This window comes from Callospermophilus lateralis, chromosome 17 (genome assembly GCF_048772815.1).
Source record: "Callospermophilus lateralis isolate mCalLat2 chromosome 17, mCalLat2.hap1, whole genome shotgun sequence".
Taxonomy (NCBI): Eukaryota; Metazoa; Chordata; class Mammalia; order Rodentia; family Sciuridae; genus Callospermophilus; species Callospermophilus lateralis.
In genome coordinates this window covers 47,945,154-47,965,895 of record NC_135321.1, presented here as the reverse complement: position 1 = coordinate 47,965,895, position 20,742 = coordinate 47,945,154, and the positions used below count along the sequence as shown (strand labels likewise).

Sequence of the window (20,742 nt, the reverse complement as noted above, 5' to 3'; positions counted from 1 at the left end):
TGCCTCACATGTGCTAGGCAAGTGCTGTACCACTGAGCTATAAACTCCAGCCCCCAAAAATGTTTTAATAAATTAATTTCTTGATTACAGTACCCCCTTCACTTTATGATAAACTTTGTGTTTCTGTCTTTGTTCAGCAGAATATAAACTCCTCACTCTTAGTCAGGGGAATAAGACTCAGGAATCACAATTCTGAGGATAGACATTTTATAACAGAATGGAGGGATATATATTATTTTCAGGCCCTTTAACAAATTTATTGGCTGGAAATACCCAGAAAATAGTTTAGCCATGACTAATGCTTTTCTTTTTTCTTTTTGGGGACACTGACATTTTAATGGCTTCCTGAAAACCCCAAAATGTGTTTTTGAAAAATAACAAAATTTTGTTGCAAGTTGATTTAAATATGTAGATATATATCAACTATTCAGTTTATCTAGTTCGTAAAGAAACATTTCATTTACAGAGAAATACAGCTTATTGAATAACATGCTCAAGTTGATTAAAACACACAGTTAATATAACAACTGAACATCTTTCCTTAACAGACACCAATTCAAAACAATCTGTCTTTGTTTATAGGATACAATTGAATCCCAGGCCTTAAATAGAATTCCACTGGTCCATTATACGAACACAAAAGCTGTTAGAATGTGCATGCCTGGTGCATATTAAGCGCTGACATTCAGGGTCAGGTGAAATGGTGTTTTATAAATTAAATCAGCCTTTATTGCAGAAGCAATAATAAAGAATTTCACAGAAATAATCTCTTAGCTCATCATATCACACAGGGTTTATATCATTCAAATCTGAATGGTCATCTTTGTATAATTAAATCTATTTTCTATATAAGATATAATGAAATGTTAATTTTGAAGGCATTCTAAGAGAGTTGATTCAGGAAGACTTATTGGAAAAAATATCATATATCCACTTACAGACGAAAAAACATATCATTCTACCATTTTATTTTTTATTTTTTCTGTGCTGGGGATTGAACCCAGGGCTCCGCACATGCCAGGCAAGCACCTTATTACTGAGTTACATACACACTCTTGTCATTTCATTGTACAGACAAAGAAACAAAAACTCAAAGTAAGCTAAGTAATTTCTCAAAATCATGAGGTAGCAAGAGTTGGATGCAGAATTGAGTCCTAAAATGAAGACTATTTTTATGTTCATGAGACTTTTGTTTATGAACATAAAAATAATTGAGTGAACATAAAAATAGCTGAGGCCATTCTGTGATGAACTCCCACCTACATGCCTTTACTATCAAGCTGTGGCAGTGAAGGTTCTATGTGGTTTCAAATAGGTTACAAAATAAATATCAGAAGCACAACATTAGTTTTGGACTAAAACATTAGTCTGCATAATTTAAAATATTCACTGATTAAAAGACTCAATATGGTCTTCTCCGCATGGCCTTCTGTGCAATCCCAGTCAAATGCAATCCCATTCAAAATTCTAGCAGTATTTTGTAGGTGAACTTATGACTTATAAAGGTCAAAACAACAGTTTTAAAAGCTGGAACAGGAGCTGGAGTTGTGGCTCAGCGGTAGAGCGCTCGCCTAACGCGTGTGAGGCCCTGGGTTCAATCCTCAGCACCACATAAAATAAATAAATAAGGGTATTGTGTCCAACTATAACTAAAAAAATAAATATTAAAAAAAAGCTGGAACATTCACAAACTGCATGTAATCTAAACATTATTTGAAAGTGATAGTAACCAAGACAGTGTAGAACTGATGAAAAAAGTAGATAAGTAAATGAATAAAACAAAACTGAGCATCCAGACATAGTCAACCCACGATGGTCAACTGATTTTTCTTTTTTACTTAAATTCTCTTCAAGTTTATTTTTAAAAAATTTTAATGCCTTTATTTTATTTATGTATTTTTATGCGGTGCTGAGGATCAAGCCCAGTGCCTCACATGTACTAGCAAGCGCTCTGCCACTGAACCACAACTCCAGGCTCCTATTTTTATATTTTTTAATTTTAACGTTTAAGACTTTAAAATGTTGTTTTGTTTGAGATGGGGTCTTGCCCGACCGGCCTCAAAACTTACGATCCTCCCATCTTTGCTTCCTGAGTAGCTTGAGATTACAGGCACATGCTACCATGCCTGGCATTTTAAAAATTTTTTTAATGTTTTTCTTACTTTATTAAACCTTACTAGTGTTCTTCAAAGGCCAAACACATAGACAAGTATGATACAGTGAAGAAATCTTATTTTAATAAGCAAGTTAAGGAGTCACTAAGATATTTCCAGATATTATCTTCAATGATGCTTCTTATCTTTTTTCTGGGACTCCTGATAATATTCAGCCCCTATGGATACCATAAAAGCAACAAATTCTTTTAATAATGCACCAACAGGGCTGGGGTTGTTGCTCAGCAGTAGAGCACTCACCTAGTACCTGCGAGACCCTGGGTTCGATCCTCAGCACCATATTAAAAAAAATAATAATTAATTAAAGGTATTGACAACTACAACTAAAAAATAAATAAATAAAAAATAATGCACTAACAAAGGAAACATTCTGTGCAAAGCCACTCAAGTATCTCTAAGCTTCATTGGGGTTCCAAAGATCCCTGGGCTTCTCCTGGACAGTTTCTAATGGTGTCCCTTCCAGTTTTCCATTGTCTATAATCTGGAAGTTCAAGTTTTCCATGACTGTGTTCATGTCCATGTCCTTATCCAGGAACCACATCTTTATTTATATGATTTTTTTAAAATGCTGTGTTAATGATTTTAGAATACATATGATCACACAGACTTTTTCTGACACCAATTTGACCTCTCAGGACACTCAATAATCAACCGTCCAGCCCTGGCATACTTAATTTTAAAGTAAACTTATTTTAGGGGCTGAGAAAGTGGCTCCATGGTGGAGTGTATGTTTGGCATGCACAAGAGCCCTGGGTTCAACTGCTAGCACCACACACAAAAATTAATTTTTTAACTGAAACATAAAAATTATACCCATAATAATGGGTTACTATGCAATATTTGATATATGTATGCATTATTTAATTTTTGGAGGTGGTATAGAGATGTAATCCAGCCCTTTTATTTATGTTTTATTTTAAGATGGTATTTTGCTAAGTTGCATAGGGCCTCACTAAGTTGCATAGGGCCTCCTGCCTCAGCCTCTGAAGTTGCAGGTATTACAGGCATGCATCACCATGCCTGGCTGCATTGTATAATATTTATATCAGGTTAAATATATCTGTCTCCTCAAACAATTATCATTTATTTGTAGTGAAAACACTAAAAATCCTTCTAGCTTTTTGAAATATACAGTACATTAGTGTTATCAATAGTTATCCTACTGTGCAACAGCACATCAGAGTTTCTTACTTTTCTCAAAATGATTTAAATATTACTTCATGTATATGTGTCCTAAAACATCACATGGCGCTCCATTCATATGCATTATTTTAATGTTTTTATGCAATGCTTGAAGAATAAAAATTTTCTTTTTGGTACTGGGGATTGAACCCAGGGCCTTACATATGCTAGGCAAATGCTGTGCTACTGAGTTACATCCCCAGGCCCCCCCCAGAAAAAATTTATTTGTTATCCATACTCACCCTACTGTGCAATAGCAGAAAAGAATTTCTTACTGCTATTCTCATTCTCTCTCTTTCTCTGGTTTGTTTGTTTGTTTTGATACTAGGATTGAACAAAGAGTCACTCTAGAACTGACCTATATTCTCAGCCTTTTTTATTTTTTATTTTGAGTCAGGGTCTCACTAAGTTGCCCAGAATGGTCTTGAACTTGTGATTGACTTTGAACTTGTGGCTGGACTTGAACTCCTGCCTCAGTCTCATATTGCACACAATAAGAGGAATATTATTAGGGATGAATTTGCTTCAGTTTCACATATGTATGGTTGTGTGTGCTATATTCACATGTCAAGAAAACAGAAACCATTGTCAGCTTGTTTTTAACAGAAGAAATTTAATATGAGAAACTAATTAGGCAAATGATGAAAAAGCTAACTGAACAGGGGAAGGTGAGGCAATCTGATTAGCAAGGACAGAAACCACTAATACCTTTAGACTTGAGGGATAAAGAAATGTGCAGTATTGCTGGCTCTCAGAGCTGGGGTTATCAAACAAGCTGAAACCACTGAGGGACCACTTGGGCTAGAATGGCAGCCAGAGAAGAAACTAGGCCACTGTCAAAGATGCACTTCAGACAAAGAAATATGGCAAGAATAATCCAAACTTTTTCTCTCTTCCCACTCTCCAGTGCTGTGGCAGGATCTTGTACAGGTTGGACCCAGTCAGATATCAATTAACAACCTGGAGAGCCTCAGAAATACAGCCTATTAGGATCAGCATCTCTGTGACATAGCAGCAAAACAAGAAAAGGATTTGAGAGCAAACAGTCCGGGTAAAATGTACTTCTGGTTGAGGGTCAGATTCTAAAAGTCATTACCTTAGAGGGCAAAGCTGAGCTCTATTGAATACTACTCTTTCTCTCTCTAAAAAAAAAAAAAAAAAAAAAATGAAATCATATTTTTGATCATTAGTAAATGCCAAACTTTGCCCTTTGTTAATGTGTGTGATGAAGGCAGTTTGATCTAAACGTTGGAAGACTAACCACTTCTGTTTTTAGGGGTGGTCTTACAAAGGTCACTTAGAGAAAACTAGCAGATGTAGGGAGGAAACAATAGTGCAGAAGGATGAATGTGAGCACCAAATACGTAAGCAAAAAAATCCAAAGATTTCTGTCTTTGATGGAGTGAAAAGAAAATAACAGTAGTTAAAAATTGGTAAACTGGGTACCAATTATCAGCTGCTGTATGTGTGAGTGCTCTATAAAAATCGCCTGGATTCACAAGGAAGCCAACAGCCAAAATTCATATCCAACAGCCTATTCCTGAGAGATGACTATCTGCTACCTTTACCTCCAGAACTAATTTGGACCTTCAATTATTTGGGGTATCTGATCCCATTCCAAGAAATGGCTCTCAAAATTCCTTCATTGAGTCATCTGCTAACTGCTCACCACCATCCCAATTTTGAACCAAACCTAATACTTGATGTCTTGTGCTTGAAAACATCCTAGCACTTACTTTTGAACTTTTCCACCTATAATAATTAAGCGGGAACAATGTACTTTAGTCTGTTTCTTTTCTGTATGACTTCCTTCCGTTATTTATTTATTTATTTATTTTACTTTTACATCTTTAACACAGGCTTCCTGAATACAATTAAGAATCATATAATCTGGGGCTGTGGCTGTGGCTGTGGCTCAACAGCACAGCGCTTGCCTCTCACATGTGAGGCACTGGGTTCGATCCTCAGCACCACATAAAAATAAATAAACAGGACTGGGGATGTGGCTCAAGCAGTAGCGTGTTCACCTGGCATGTGTGCGGCCCGGGTTTGGTCCTCAGCACCACATACAAACAAAGATGTTGTGTCCGCTGAAAACTAAAAAATAAATAAATAAATAAATAAATAAATAAAACCAAATATATCGTGTCCATGTATAATTTTTAAAATATTTTTAAAAAAGAAACATACAATCTAGGGCTGGAGTTGTGTGGCTCAGTGGTAGAGCACTTGCGTGGCATGTGTGAGGCCCTAGGTTTGATCCTTAGCACCACATACAAATAAATAAGTAAAAAAAAAAAAAAAAAAAAAAAAATCCATTGACAACTAAAGAATATTTTTTTAAAAAGAATCATACAATCTATACCCTACTGAAGATTGAAAATTTACATTCCAGTTGCTTATTCTAAGAGGTACGTCCACTTTCATATTACTGATGGAGCCTAAATTAAGGTAAACTCCCATTTTACATGCTATCTTTTCTTTTCCCCCTTCCACCCAGCCACCTGGCTCTCAGAGCCTGGCCTGTGCCTGCTATGCTTTGAAAGAGACACAGGGCCCAGCAGGAGGGGACTTCAGTTATCTTCATAGGGTTTTAATAATGTTTTAAACTCAACTGGATCATTAGTGAAAGTTCTGTTGAAAGGCAATGAATATTTGTTGGATGTATTGGTGGATAAATGGATGTATGTATGAAGACAGTGTGGGTCTCAGTTCTAAATTTCAACCAGGCTGATGGAGAATCTTCAAGCCAGTCTAAACTTTCTTCATTTAGACCACCAGAATGCCATTGTGCTGCCATCTTGTGGTGGCATAAATTCCATGTAGGAAAAGGAATTGCAGAAAAACAAGAGTGAATGTAAAATGAAAGTAAATATCATAATTCTTTTTATTTATTTATTTATTCTCTTGATACTGAGGAGCTAACCCAGGGGCACTTCACCACTCAGCTATACCCCCAGTTCTTCTTTTTTTTTTTTTTAAATGCGATTTCCTCTTATTTTATTTTTTTGTGGTGCTGGGGATTGAACCCAAGGCCTTGTGCATGTGAGGCAAGCACTCTACCAATTGAGCTACATTCTCAGCCCCCTTTTTATTTTTTGAGACAGGGTCTCACTAAGTTGCTAAGGATCCAGCTAAGTTGCTGAGTCTGGCTTTGAACTTGGGCTCCTCCTGTCTCAACCTCCCAAGTTGCTGGGACTACAGGCGTGCACCACCACACCCAGCAATATCACAATTCTTTTTCAGATTCCAACTGCTTGTAATCAACCACTCTTTAGTTGTTTGTCATTTCACCTTGATTGCTTAAGACATGTACAAAGAACACTAGCATGATTTTATAAATAGATGTCACTAGTTCAGGCATACTCTACCATATGTAAGTCCTTCCTGGTATGTATAATAAATGTCAAAGGTCTTGTGTATTTTGAGACAGTCAGTAAGCCCATGGTTTTAAAAAAAAGTTTAATGACCTGCTGTTTTAAAGAGAAAGTTTGATGATTTTATTGCTTTTGTACTTCAGTGGGGTTTTTTAGTTGTTTTGTTGTTGTTTGTTTGTTTGTTTTGTTTTGTTTTATTCTTTATTTTGATACTAGGGATTGGATCTAGTACCACAGAACCATATCCTCACTCCTTTTTTTAAATTTTCAAATAAGGTCTTGTTAAGTTGACAAGGCCAACCTTGAACTTGCAATCCTCCTGCCTCAGCCTTCTGAGTAGCTGGGATTCCAGGTATGTACCACCATGCCTGGCCTCCATTTTAATTTAATGACATCCTTAATGTACTTTTAATTCTGCAGAAATGCTAAAGACTTAATTGATTTTAAAAAACCTCAGAATATAATTATATACAAATAAAATAAAATGGCTGCAAAGTTGAGGAAAACAGGAGTTTGAAATTAGGACTCCATATTAAACTGTATTATATTATGACGTTGTCTTGCCTGAAGGGAGCTGAGGTTGAGCCTGCCTACCCTGAGAGATTAGGAAACATCTCCTTTAAGGACTGTGTGTTTGCTTTAAATGGAATGTTTGGGGACTTTTAAACATAGACCCAGGCATATTTCTACATTTGGTGGGGCTCAAGTGTCCTTGAAAAGAAATTAAACTTTCTTCACAATTGGGCATGAATAATCAACTCAGGTGTTGGGGACTGAGGTAGAGTGGCATAGAAGAGTGACAGGAACAGGATCCTGAAGAAGGTGAAAGGCTTTGGGGGAATTAGCATGAGAAAAGAAGCCAGACCTTGCATCATTTGAGTGTTTGGGAACAATAAATGCAAGTCAAATGTGAGGTGATTACTGAACCACCTGGACCACAAGGACTAATAGTAAACCAGGAGACCTGTGTGGTCTTCTTTTCTAAAAGATGGGGGTGTGAGAAGTGGATTATTGACAATAATACCTGGAATGTCCATAATTCTGAGCTCCCATTGCAGAATTGTTTTCCCCAATTATTGCTTCGAATTCCTTAGGTGAACTCCAAATATCTTTTAGATCCCACCAGTTAGTGGGATCTAAAATAAGGATTTTTTTTTCTAGTCTATTTTTTGGATCTTAATAAAACCTCTATCTCAGACCATAATAATTTAAAATAAAATCAAATGTTTGAAGAAGTCAGGAGACTAGAAGTGTAAAATAAGATGCCCATGTAAGTTTGGGTGCTTTGATAAGCATACACCAGACAGGTAACATTAGGATGTAAGAGGCTGATGGGGAAAAATGCCTGTAACAGACAAGGGAAGGAAGCAGGTGTACATGAACGTGCCCTCAGACTTACTGTTCTGGTCTCCTACATGCGAAAGGAATGGGGGAAAGAAAGAGGATTGGAAGGAAGGGAGAAAGAAAGGGAGATCAGTTTTAAGAAAGTTTGGCCAGGATGATGGGGAACCCCTCAGGTCAAAGTCACCTTTCAGAGGAAGTTCTGGACCTAACCCAGTACTTCTGACCATAATCAGTCCTTGGCAAAGACTAGCCTGGGGGAGTGTGGTACTAGTAATAATGGGGAAGTGAATTGAAGAGCAGCACCTGAGGCTTCCTATCAACCATTTTCTCTGCATTAGGAAATCTGAACAGTGCATTTTTATGTCCCCCCCCCCACTAGAGAGTCCTTGCAATAACCTACTGGAATATATAATAAAATAATCTTAGTTAAATGGAGCTGAGTTTCAGCAGTCCTCCCAGTTGCTAAGTGACCTTCCCTCTTCTTCTGCCTCTTTCAAACTTTAGAGCAACTCATGTTTTAAATATAACCAAATCTGCTGCCTGCTTCCCTGTAGTAGCTCTCCTTCAAAGTCCACTAACCTTGGCCCTATGATCACTGCCTGCCGCAAAAGTTACCTTACTATCTTTTCAAGCCTGTTCTCTATGCTGTCCACATGCCACTGCCCATCACCTCCTGCAAGTCCCCGATCAGCTGCCCACAAAGCAGCTAATCTACAAAGCAGGAGATGCCTGGGCCCCTGCCCACCTCCGGATTACAGGTGTTTGCTTACCTGTCTTTCTGTGCTCAGAAGGAAATGCCATCTCCTTATAATAGGAAACCACTGTTCTCATGTCTTGGGTGGCTTCCTCATACATGTGGCACAGAAGGTGTATTTGTATTTTTTTTTCTTTTTCTACATAAAGAATAGCTACTTGGGGCTGGGGATGTGGCTCAAGCGGTAGCAAGCTCGCCTGGCATGTGTGCGGCCTGGGTTCGATCCTCAGCACCACATACAAACAAAGATGTTGTGTCTGCTGAAAACTAAAAAAATAAATATTAAAATTCTCTCTCTCTCTCTCTCTCTCTCTCTCTTAAAAAAAAAAAAAAAAAGAATAGCTACTATACATTCTGTTCTGCGCTTCCCCTCCACCCACTTAACTATGTATCTTGGCAATCTTTCGATCATTTCATAAAGGGCTTTATTTGTTTATGGTTGAACAGTATTGTTTATATAGATGTACTAACATTATTCAAGCAGTTCCCAATTGATGGACTGTTACCAATCAAAAGTTATTATCAATCTGACCATTACAAACAATGTTATAATGAATGTCATTTTCAATATGTGAGAATTATTAAAAGATAATCAAGGCCAGACATTAGTTGTAACTACTGACTATAGGGGAAAGAGCTGAGCTTTATTCTAATTGGTGCAGGGGTAACTGGGCATTTTCAAGGAAGAATAATGGAAAGCAGGAGGAGGAGCAATCAGGGACAAGTCTGGGAAGTGAAAAATTGCAAAATGTGTATAAGAAAGTTAGGGTAAATGTGATGCGGCCAGCTGTGCTGCAATTATTGAAGTTAGGATTCTGTTCTCCCATTGAAGCTAGGAGTCTGCTCTCCCTCATGACAGAGAGATGTGTCCTATCTTTCCTGATGGTTACATTTCAAAGTAATGGCTTTCAGGACCTTGAGAAAAATAAACACACACATTGTGGGATATGTGCATATCTCAAAGGGACAAAAGAAGGATTTGAAACTATAAGCTTTTTAAAACTAAATTTTCTAAGAAAAAGGAGGGTCAGGGGCTGGGGGAGTAGCTCAGAGGTAGAGTGCTTACCTGCACATGTAAGTCTCTGGGTTCGATCCTCAGCACCACATAAAAATAAGCAAACAAAATAAAGGTACTATGTCCATCTACAGCTAAAAATATTTTTTTTAATTAAAAAAAAAAAGAAAGAAAGAAAGAGAGGATCAGATGTTGGCTAGAACAAACTGAGCTTGAGGTTTTTCAAACAGGAATTCAAAAGGAAGCTGATTTGTCCCAAAGACATGCTTAAGGCTGTCAGAAGCTGTGGTAGGGTTGGTCAAATTTCTCAGTACAAGAATTTGACAAAGTTGTTAGATGCCAAGATTTCTTTCATACTTCTCAGGATGAAGCTACAAGATAAATTCTAGAAGTATAATCACTAGGTCAACTTGCCCTCCTGATAGATGATACCAATTTATGCTCAGAATGAATGAAAATACCTGTTTCCTCACTTTTCCTCATTCCCAACCAACAAAGTGTTATCACTTTTTGTCATGGTGAATATAATAAGTAAAACACCACATTTCATTGACGTGTTAATTTCATTTATGTTATTCTATATGAATTTGGGATCTCATAGTATGATCGAGGTTGTTCCTTTTTTTGAAATACATATATATTATTAGTTGTAGTTGAACACAATACCTTTATTTATTGATTGATTTTCATGTGGTGCTGAGGATCTAACCCAGTGCCTCACACATGCTAGGTGAGTGCTCTACCGCTGAGCCACAATCCCAGCCCTGATCAAGTTTGTTCTTTTCTGTGAACTTCCTGATCACATCTTTCGTCTAATTTTAGATTGCATCATTGATATTTTTCTTATGTTGCTTTATAGTTCTCTATATAATAAGGAAATTATCTCTTTTCTTGTATCTATATATTTTCCTAGATTATAGTTAGCATTTTAACTTTGTTTATAGCTTTTCAGTTATGAGAAAAATTTATTTTATGAAGCAAAATTTGTCAGTTTTTTTTTTTTCTATCAAGGATTTTGTATGACTTTTTTTTCTTTTCTTTTTGGAGGGGTACTGGGGATTGAACCCAGTAACACTTAGCCATTGGGCCACATCCCCAGACCTTTTTATTTTGAGACATGGTCTCACTAAGTTGTTTAGGGCCTTGCTAAGTTGCTGAAGCTGGCTTTGAATTTGCATTTCTCCTGCTTCAGCCTCCTAAATTACTGGGATTACAGGCATGAGCCACCACACCTGGCAATTTTTTTTTTTTTTTTTTTTTTAAGAGAGAGTGAGAGAGGGAGAGAGAGAGAAAGAATTCCAATATCTATTTTTTAGTTATCGGCGAACACAACATCTTTGTACGTGGTGCTGAGAATTGAACCCGGGCCGCACGCATACCAGGTGAGCGTGCCACCACTCGAGCCACATCCCCAGCCCCACACACCTGGCAATTTTGTGTCATTCTTAAAGAGACTTTCTTCACTCTGACGTTATTCTCATACGGTTGTATCTAGCTCTTTGATAAATTAAATTTTTGATCCATTAGGAACTTGTCCTGAAGTTAGAGATGAACTATAATTCTACTTATTCTTTTTCTAAATGGCCAATCATTTCTCCCAATGACATAATTTAATATTTCATTTCCCCCTTTATTTAAAATGCCATATTTACAGGGCACTATGGCCCAGGCCTGTATCTCAGTGACTTGGAAAGCTGAGGCAGGAGAATCTCAAGACCAGCCACAGCAACTTAGTGAGCCCCTGAGCAACTAAGTGAGACCCTGTCTCAAAATAAAAAAATAAAAAAGGCTCGGTGTATGCTGAGTTGTAGATTAGTGGTAGAGCGCTTGCCTAGCAGGTGTAAGGCACTGGGTTCTATCCTCAGCACCACATAAATATAAATAAATAAAATAAAGGTATGTGTCCATCTACAACTATAAATAAATAAATAGATAAATAAATAAATAAGTAGATAGATAGATAAATAAATAAATAAATAGAGATTAAGTGAGCTGGGCATGGTGACACATGCCTGGAGGCTGAGGCAGGAGGATCGAGAGTTCACTCAGAAAAAGTGAGTTGCTAAGCAACTCAGTGAGACCCTGTGTCTAAATAAAATACAAAATAGAGTTGAGGATGTAGCTCAGTGTTCCAGTGCCCCTGAGTCAAAACCTTGGTACCCCTAAAAAGAAAAAAAGTTAGGGGCTGGGGATGTGGCTCAAGCGGTAGCGCGCTTGCCTGGCATGCATGCTGCCCAGGGTTGATCCTCAGCAGCACGTACAAAGATGTTGTGTCCACAGAAAACTAAAAAATAAATATTAAAAAAATCTCTCTCTCTCTCTCTCTCTCTCTCTCAAAAAAAAAAAAAAAGAAAAAAAAAGTTAGATTAGTGCTTTATTCCATTCTAAATAAAATTGCCAAGTATATGATTTTTTTGGCACCAACTCCCAATCTTCTATTGTAAACACACACACAAACACACACACACACACACACACACACACACACACACACACACCCTGCCTCTTCCTATTTCTTTTCTGGGATGTGTCCCCAATGCCTTTCAGAATCCCTATGGTGATATCTGCTCACTACTGTCCTTGGGCATGGCCTATTCTTTCCTTCCAAGGTTACTCTTTATGCTTCAGGCTGTTCCCAGCTCATTTTTTCATCAAAACTTACCTGCCCAGGGTATTAATTCATTATACTCTGCTCTTTTTTTTTTCTTTTTTTAATCTCACAAAAGGCACCAAGAGCTATCTTGGAGGAACTTTACATTTTTGTTGTTGTTGTTGTTGTTGTTTTTGTCTGTTTTTTATGTTTGGTCCTGGGGGATTGAACCCATGGTAGGAACACTGAGCTGGGGGCTGGCCTTGAATTTGAGCTCCTTCAGCCTCCCAAGTCACTGGCATGTACCACTGCTCTCAGCCTACAGTCATTATTGATTTAATCCTTACAACAACCTGGCGGGGTCAACATGATTAGTTCCTATTTAAATATTTTTAAAATATTTTTTAGTTGCAGATGGACATAACACCTTATGTGGTGCTGAGGATCGAACCCAGTGCCTCACCCATGCTAGGGGAGTGCTCTACCACGGAACCACAACCCCAGCCCCTCTATTTGGCATTTTATAACATTGTAGTAAAAGATGGAGATAAAACCATCCATAGCCATGGAAAAGCTGTTATAGACTACATGGAAAGTTACTTTATAAACTATAGCACTAAGTCAAGAAAGACTTATTTTTAAGCAATGTATTTAGATATGTCAGCATGTTTTAGACACTTATTTGAGCCTATTCTCCATTTCATCCTCCCCTTCCCCTGTGCTCCATAAAGATCTTTATTCCTTATGGAGACAAAAGATTGGATATCACAAGACATCTTTTCTGATTATTTCCACATAAGGTTATACAAACACACAGTATTGATAATTTAACACACATTCTTACCCTTACTGGCCTCTTAAATTGGTTTACAATTTAGAATTTTTTTTCTTTTTTCTTTGGTATTGGGGATGGAACCTAGGGATGCTCTACCATTGAGCTATATCCCCAGTCCTTTTTATTTTATTTTTTAAAATTTTGAGACAGGGTCTCTCTGAGTTGCTGAGGCTGGCCTCAAACTTGTGATCCTCCAGCCTAACCTCATAAATTGCTAGGATTACAGGCATCTGTAATCTGGCCCATCATGCAGGCCAGATTTCACATCTTTATGTATATTTCATGTGACAGCAAAAATAAATAAAACAGGGGCTGGACTTGTTGCTCAGTGGTTAGAGCATTGCCTAGCACGTGTGAGGCACTGGGTTCGATCCCCAGCACCACACAAAAAGATAAACAAAATAAAGGTATTGTATCCATCTACAACTAAAAACATTTAAAAATAAATAAATAAACAAAAAAATAAATAAATAAAACAATGCCCCTCTCTTTAAATAGTTCATGATCTAAAGAAAGTGTCATAAACACTATAATATACTACATAAACATATATTAAAATGTATTTTTAAAGCCCATTCATGCAGGAAGAGGAATATGGCAGTTTCAGTCTCTTTACCCTCCTCCATAAAAAATTCTGAGTTTGGGCTGGGGTTGTGGCTCAGTGGCAGAGTGCTCACCTGGCACACATGTGAGGCACTGGGTTACATCCTTAGCACCACATAAAAATAAACAAATAAAATGAAGGTATAAAAAAGAAATTCTGAATTTTCTCGTACCACTGTCCTCTGCTCTCAATAAATGCCATTCAGTTCGTTTTTACAGGTCAAAACCTTCTGCTTTTTTTCTAAATGTTTATGTCTGTCTCCTTCTCACTGTCCCAAATCCAATCCATCAGCAGGCGCTGCCAATTCCTACTCCCAAATGCAGTGGACAGCCAACTTGTCCCCTTTTGACGACTAATGCTCTAATCTAAGCACCATCATTCTCTCTTAGACTATGCTATGCTTCCTTCCTGGACTCCTTGCTTTGCATGCCTTTCATTTTTTTGCTTCATGACAATCTGTTGTTTTAATCACAGCAGATAAGCTTCTGTTTCAGCTATAATGGAATAGAGTCTGGATTTTCCTAACCCCATAATCAGAAAACTGGATACAATATATTTAACAAGTGTTTTCAGACCATTAGACAACTGGCTGTGCAGGATTGCTGTTCCTGAGAGAAATGAAACAATAAGGCCCTGTAACTGTACCAGGCTACCAGAGGCAGTTTCCAAGGTTCAAGCAGGGAGCACTAATCCAATCAGATCCCAGAGGTCTTGCTGAATTGAAGAGTCAGATATCAGCATTTGGGAGGCCAACAGAACTAGAATTTGTGGGACCTCATTTTTTTTTTTTAAAGATATCTATTTTTTAGTTGTAGTTTGATACAATATCACTAATTAATTAACTAATTTTTATGTGGTGCTGAGGATCAAACCCAGGGCCTCTCCTGTGCTAGATAAACGCTCTACCGCTGAGCCACAACCCCAGCCCCAAGGGACCCCATTTTTTAAAAATGATTCCTTTCCACACTGAATTTCCTTGGTTCCTATGTCACAGATTAAGTGTATAAACATGAATCTGTTTCTCAACTTCCTGTTTTAGTTCCCTTTAGCTATTTATTCATCATCATAGCACTACCATGCTATCTTCATATCTTTAGCTTTAAACAAAGTCTTGTGATAAGATAGTGTTTAACTTCCAGCTTTGTTTTTTTCCTTGTTTTAAGATTGTTATTTGCATTTCCATAAAATTTTTAGAGTCAACTTTTAAGTTTCTAAAAAAAAGTCTGTTAGGATTTTTATTGGAATTATAGTGACTACAGTTCACTTTTGGAAGACTATTAATCCTTTTAATAGTATGTGTTTTTTATTAGTGCCTTTTAATTGTGCAGAATAATGGGTCTCTTTTTTTAAAAAAGAGAGAGAGAATTTTTTAATACTTATTTTTTAGTTTTCGGTGGACACAACATCTTTTATTTTATTTTTATGTGGTGCTGAGGATCGAACCCAGTGCTCCACGCATGCCAGGTGAGCACGTACCACTTGAGCCACATCCCCAGTCCCTAATGGGTTTTATTATAGTATATTCACACATGCAAATAACATACTTTGATCATAACCCATTATCCTCCTTTACACTTGCCCCTCCCTCTGATCCATTCCTCTTCTCTTATACTCCCCTCATTACTTTCATGTCATCTCCCCGCCTCCCTGCCCCAGATTCCATATATGAAGGGAAACATGATAATTGTTGAATTTGGCTTATTTGGCTTAACATGATGATTTCTAGTTCCATCCAATTTCCTGCAAATGATATCATTTTGTTCTTCTGTATGGTTGAGTAATACTCCATTGTGTGTACATACCACATTTTCTTTATCCATTCATCCATTAATGGACACCTAGGCTGATTCCATAACATGGCCCTGTGAGTTGTGCTGTAATAAACATGAGTATGTGTGTATTTCCAGTGTACTGACTTTAATTCCTTCTTTGAGTATAAACCCAGGAGTGGAATCTTCATATAAATTTCCATATAAATTTTGTGGCTGTACTAATTTACATCCTTCCTCAACAGTGTAGAGGGGCTCCCTTCCCCCTGCATTGTCACCAGCGCTTATTTTATTTTTGTATTCTTTTTTTAAAATTTTTTTTAGTTGTTGATCGACCTTTATTTATTTACCTCTATGTGGTGCTGAGAATCGAACCCAGTGCCTCACACATGCTAGGTAAGCACTCTACCAACTGAGCCACAGCCCTATTTTTATATTCTTGATGATAGACATTCTGACTGGGATTAGATGGAATCTCAGTGTAGTGTTGATTTGCATCGCCTTGATGGCTAAAGATGTTGAATATTTTTTCATATAATTATTGGACTTTCGTGCTTCTTGTGAGATGTGTCTGTTAATTTCATTTGCCCATTTATTGATTAGGTTGTTTTGGTAAATTTTTTTGAGTTCTTTAGATATTTTGGATATTATCTCTTGTCAGAAGAGTAGCTGGCAAAAGATTTTCTCTTATAATGTAAACTGTCTCTTTACTCTGTTATTTCCTTTGCTGTGCAGAAGCTTTTTAATTTCATACAATCTCGTTTGTTTGATTCTTGCTATTATTTCCTAAGCTAATGAAAGTTACTGCCTGTGTCTATGTCTTAAAATGTTCCCCATGCTTTCTTCTAGCAGTTTCAAAATTTCACCCATTTTGAGTTGATTTTGAGGGATCTATTTTTAAAAATTTTTTATATATATTTATTTTTTAGCTTTTGGTGGACATAATATCTTTATTTTATTTTTTTATGTGGTGCTGAGGATCGAACCCAGCGTCCCGCGCATGCCAGGCCAGCGCACTACCGCTTGAGCCATATCCCCAGCCCCAAGGGATCTATTTTTGATCTTCTACATTTGGAATATTCAGTTTTCCCAGCATCATTTGTTAAAGTGGCCATCTTTTCTCCAACATATTTTTGGCACCTTTGTCAAGAATCATATAGCGGGGCTGGGGATGTGGCTCAAGTGGTAATGCGCTGGCCTGGCATGCCCAAGGCACTGGGTTCAATCCTCAGCACCACATAAAAATAAATAAATAAAGATATTGTGTCCACCTAAAACAACAAAAAAAATGAATATGAAAAAAAAGAATCATATGGCTATTGCTGTGTGGGTTTGTCTGTGTGTCTTCTATTCTATCCCATTGATCTATATGGGAAGACTAACATTGTTGTGTCTTCTAATCCAGGATTAGGGCATAATTTAGATTTTCTTTAATATTTTTCCAATGTTTTCCATTTTTCAGTATAGAAGTATTGAACAATTTTTATAAATTTTCAAACTAACTCTTTTTTTTTGTTGTTTTGGGTACCAGGGGTTGAACCTAGGAGTGCTTTACCACTGAGCTAAATCCCCAGTCCTTTTTTCATTTTTTATTGTAAGACAGGGTCTCACTAAATTGCTTAGGACCTCGATAAGCTGCTAAGGCTGGCCTTGAAGTTACGATACTTCTGCCTCAGCCTCCTGAGGTGTGTACCATGGTGTCCAGCTCAAACTCACTCTTAAGTGGTGTGTGTGTGTGTATAAATACTTTTTTTTGACGGTGCTGGGGCCAGAACCCAGGGCTTTGCACATGTTAGGCAAGCACTCCACTATTGAGTTATAGCCCCAACCCAGTTTATATTTTTTTATGTTATTGTAAAAGGTATTTAACATTTTCATTTTCCAATTATTTACCAATAGATAGAAATATAATTGATTTTTTAGTATTGACCCTATTAAATTTGTTTATTAGAACTGCTATTTTTTTGTGTGATCTCCTTGATGTTTTTGTAAAAACGATCATGTCATCTATGAATAAAGACAACTTTACTTCTTCAATTTTGTGTTTTTAACACTCTCTGTGTTCAGGGAACACACTCTATAAAATTTCAATGTTTTGGAAATTTCATGAGACTTATTTTATGGCTTAGCACATGGTCCATGTTTGTGCATGTTCTAAATGCACACAAAAAATGCATTTCCATTATCTTCTGGCATCCATTATTTTTTGTGAAACATTATCCACCACTTATATTATTGTTTATCTGTATGTAATGTTTTTCTCTGGTTACTTTCTTTTTTTTTAATATTTATTTTAGTTGTAGGTGTACACAATGACCTTTATGTTATTTTTATGTGGTGCCAAGGATGGAACCCAGAGCCTCACATGTGCTGGGCAAGCGCTTTACCACTGAGCCACAATCCCAACCCTTTCTGGTTACTTTCAATGCAATTTGTTTACTTTCATTTTTGGTAATTGGACTATAATGTAGCTAATAATAATTTTCTTGTATTTATCCTGCTGGAGTTTGAGCTTCTTGGATATGCAAGTAGATTGTTGTCATCAAATTTGGGGGAATTTCAACTATTTTATTTTTTTTTCTGAGTTCCATTCTCTTTCTCTTTATATTCTTGAATTTAATGTTAGATGCCTCTAAATGTTCCATACCTCACTGAGGCTCTGTTTATTTTTTTAATGGTTAAAAATATTTAATTATATTTAATTAACTAGCTGGACTCAGTTTAGATGATCCCAATTTTGTTGGCAACAAACAAAGCATCACAGTCTGAAGTCAGTTGAACATATATCATCTTCTTTCCATGAAGCCCAATCACAGTATTGACCTCAACCACATCAGTGTCACAAAACTTCTTCATAACCTGATTGATCTGGTGCTTGTTGATCTGAACATCCACAGTGAACACAGGATATCACTGTCTTCTACCTTCTTCATGGTAGGCTCAGTGGTCAGGGGGAACTCTATGACAGCATAGTGGTCAATTGTGTTTTCCTACAAGCCTTCTTCAAAGGTTATTTGGGTTGCTTCCAGAGTCATAGTGTCTTGGGCCACTTAATGTGGGTGATGTGTAAATATTCTCTTCTTTTGTGGTTGTGGACACCTTTAACATAACCGGTTTGGTCTTCAAAGTCTTTGCTTTGGCTCGGGCTTTAGGAGGTATAGGAGCTTCCTGCTTTGCTTTTGGTGCCATCTTGGTGAAAAAAAGCCTTTTTTCATTATTTTTAATCTTAGCTCCATTCTCTCAAAATTTTAATTTCTAATGGTCTTTTTCAGGTTTATGGACTGTGATGGTTCTATGTTGGTCCCCGGCCTCTAGCTACAGGGAATATAACAGACTCCAAGTTTCTACCCTGTGGAATTCATCACCATGTTTGAGGTTACACTTCCCACAGACTGCTCCCAAGTAGAACAGTGAGCATGGTAGAAGTTCTAAATATTGCCCTAATGTCTGACTTTGTCTCAAGGACTTCCTGATGGCCTTGCAGAATTTTCCTTAGTCTTTCAAAATAGCTTAGGAAACTTCTACACAACTTTTCTCCTTCCCTCTTTCATTATAGATCCAGTGATCTGATGGCTATCAAAGCCTTACCACCCGCCTCCAGGACTTCTACAATAAACATTTCCCCGAATAAAGACCATTAATGTTAAATTCATTCATAGCATCTACTTTGAGGGGGCACCTGAATCACACAAGTAAAATAGGGAGTGGTTTGAGAAAGCAAGTGGTAAGGTAAAGATCTAGGACGACTCATCCACTCACTTTCAGGCAAATAGGCTGCTATTTCATTGGCAAGTGGAGCAAGGAGACTCCCTGGGAAATGGTAGCACCTCAATTGCTGAATATTTAGTCGTGATATGAGAAAAAATGGAAGTGAAGAGCAATGTTGTGAAAGGTAAGAAAACACAGATATTTGAAAAACTATGGGGCATGGTGCCTACAAAGCCAGTGGAATTGACTGGTTATTGTCTAATTGTGTTGCTGTTCTGCAGAAGGATAATGAGGGATTGGGTATTGTTAGCAAGAATGTAGTGACTAAAGGGGATGAGTCACAAATCTTCACAAAGAGGCTCTGCAGTGGAAAGGCAAGCATATTTGAGTAGCAGACTGAAAATCTGTTAGAATTGCAGAATTCCCAAGACATTTGTATGCTCAGCCATGTGAAAGTCAGAGCACTAGTGGGGAAGACACAATCTTGAAATATGAAATGAGAAGGAGAGAGAATATGGGTGCCACTGTGGCTCCGAGAGCAACCTCAATAGGGGCTCTATGGTTTATCATATTACCTTCCCTCTTTGGAGTTTCCTGTTAAGAAGGCGGCCCACAGAAACCATTTAGAAGCTGTTTCTCAAACCTGTGAGGAAAAGTAACTGTGGAGAAAAAAATGGTAGATTGCAGTAGCCACGAGAATGTACCTCTTAGATTTCCAACTTCAGTGAGGATAATTGCTCAAGGAAAACAGCTACTAGACTCTGAAATCTACTACTGCTTTTGATTTTGGGGTATGCTTGAGACAGGTGAGTGTGGCAGGGAACTAAGGCAAACCTGTTCTTGGGAGACAATGGATTTCCCCAATGACTGGCTTTAGCCCAAGGATTCTCCAGTGTCCTTTCCAAACCTTTCTTAGACTGCATGGACAATCTGTCCTTCAAAACTGCCTTTCCTTTCTCTTCCAATTGGGGTCAGACTTGCATCACAATCTGATAATTCTCCCAGCCTCCTCCAGCTCCTTCCCCATGTTCTCTCATTTCCACCAAAAAAAACCCTTATATACTTATTTTTTTTCTTCAATCTACTGCTTAGAAGATCCAGACATACTGACCCACTTTTCTGCTATTGGCAATTGCTGTCAGCCCACTCAGTGAATGTTTTTATTTCAGAAATTGTACTTTTCATATGTTTGGCTCTTTTTTATAGTTTCTATTTCTCTTTTGGCATTCTCTATCCTTCAGTCATTATTCTATCACTTTTCACCAGCTTTCTAGAGGAGGAAAAAAACTCAATTATTGTCTAGACTAAGTTCACTTTTTAATCTAAAATACAATTAATTGTAGGATGCGGCCTTTGGGACTGAGGCTGTACTCAGTGATAGAGCATTTGC

General features: G+C 37.5%; 1 pseudogene; it reads right to left on the bottom strand.

The window, feature by feature from the left end:
* Positions 1-2,282: 2,282 nt before the first annotated feature.
* Positions 2,283-18,833, bottom strand: LOC143382643 (NADH dehydrogenase [ubiquinone] 1 beta subcomplex subunit 3 pseudogene; annotated as a pseudogene).
* Between the last annotated feature and the right edge of the window lie 1,909 nt (positions 18,834-20,742).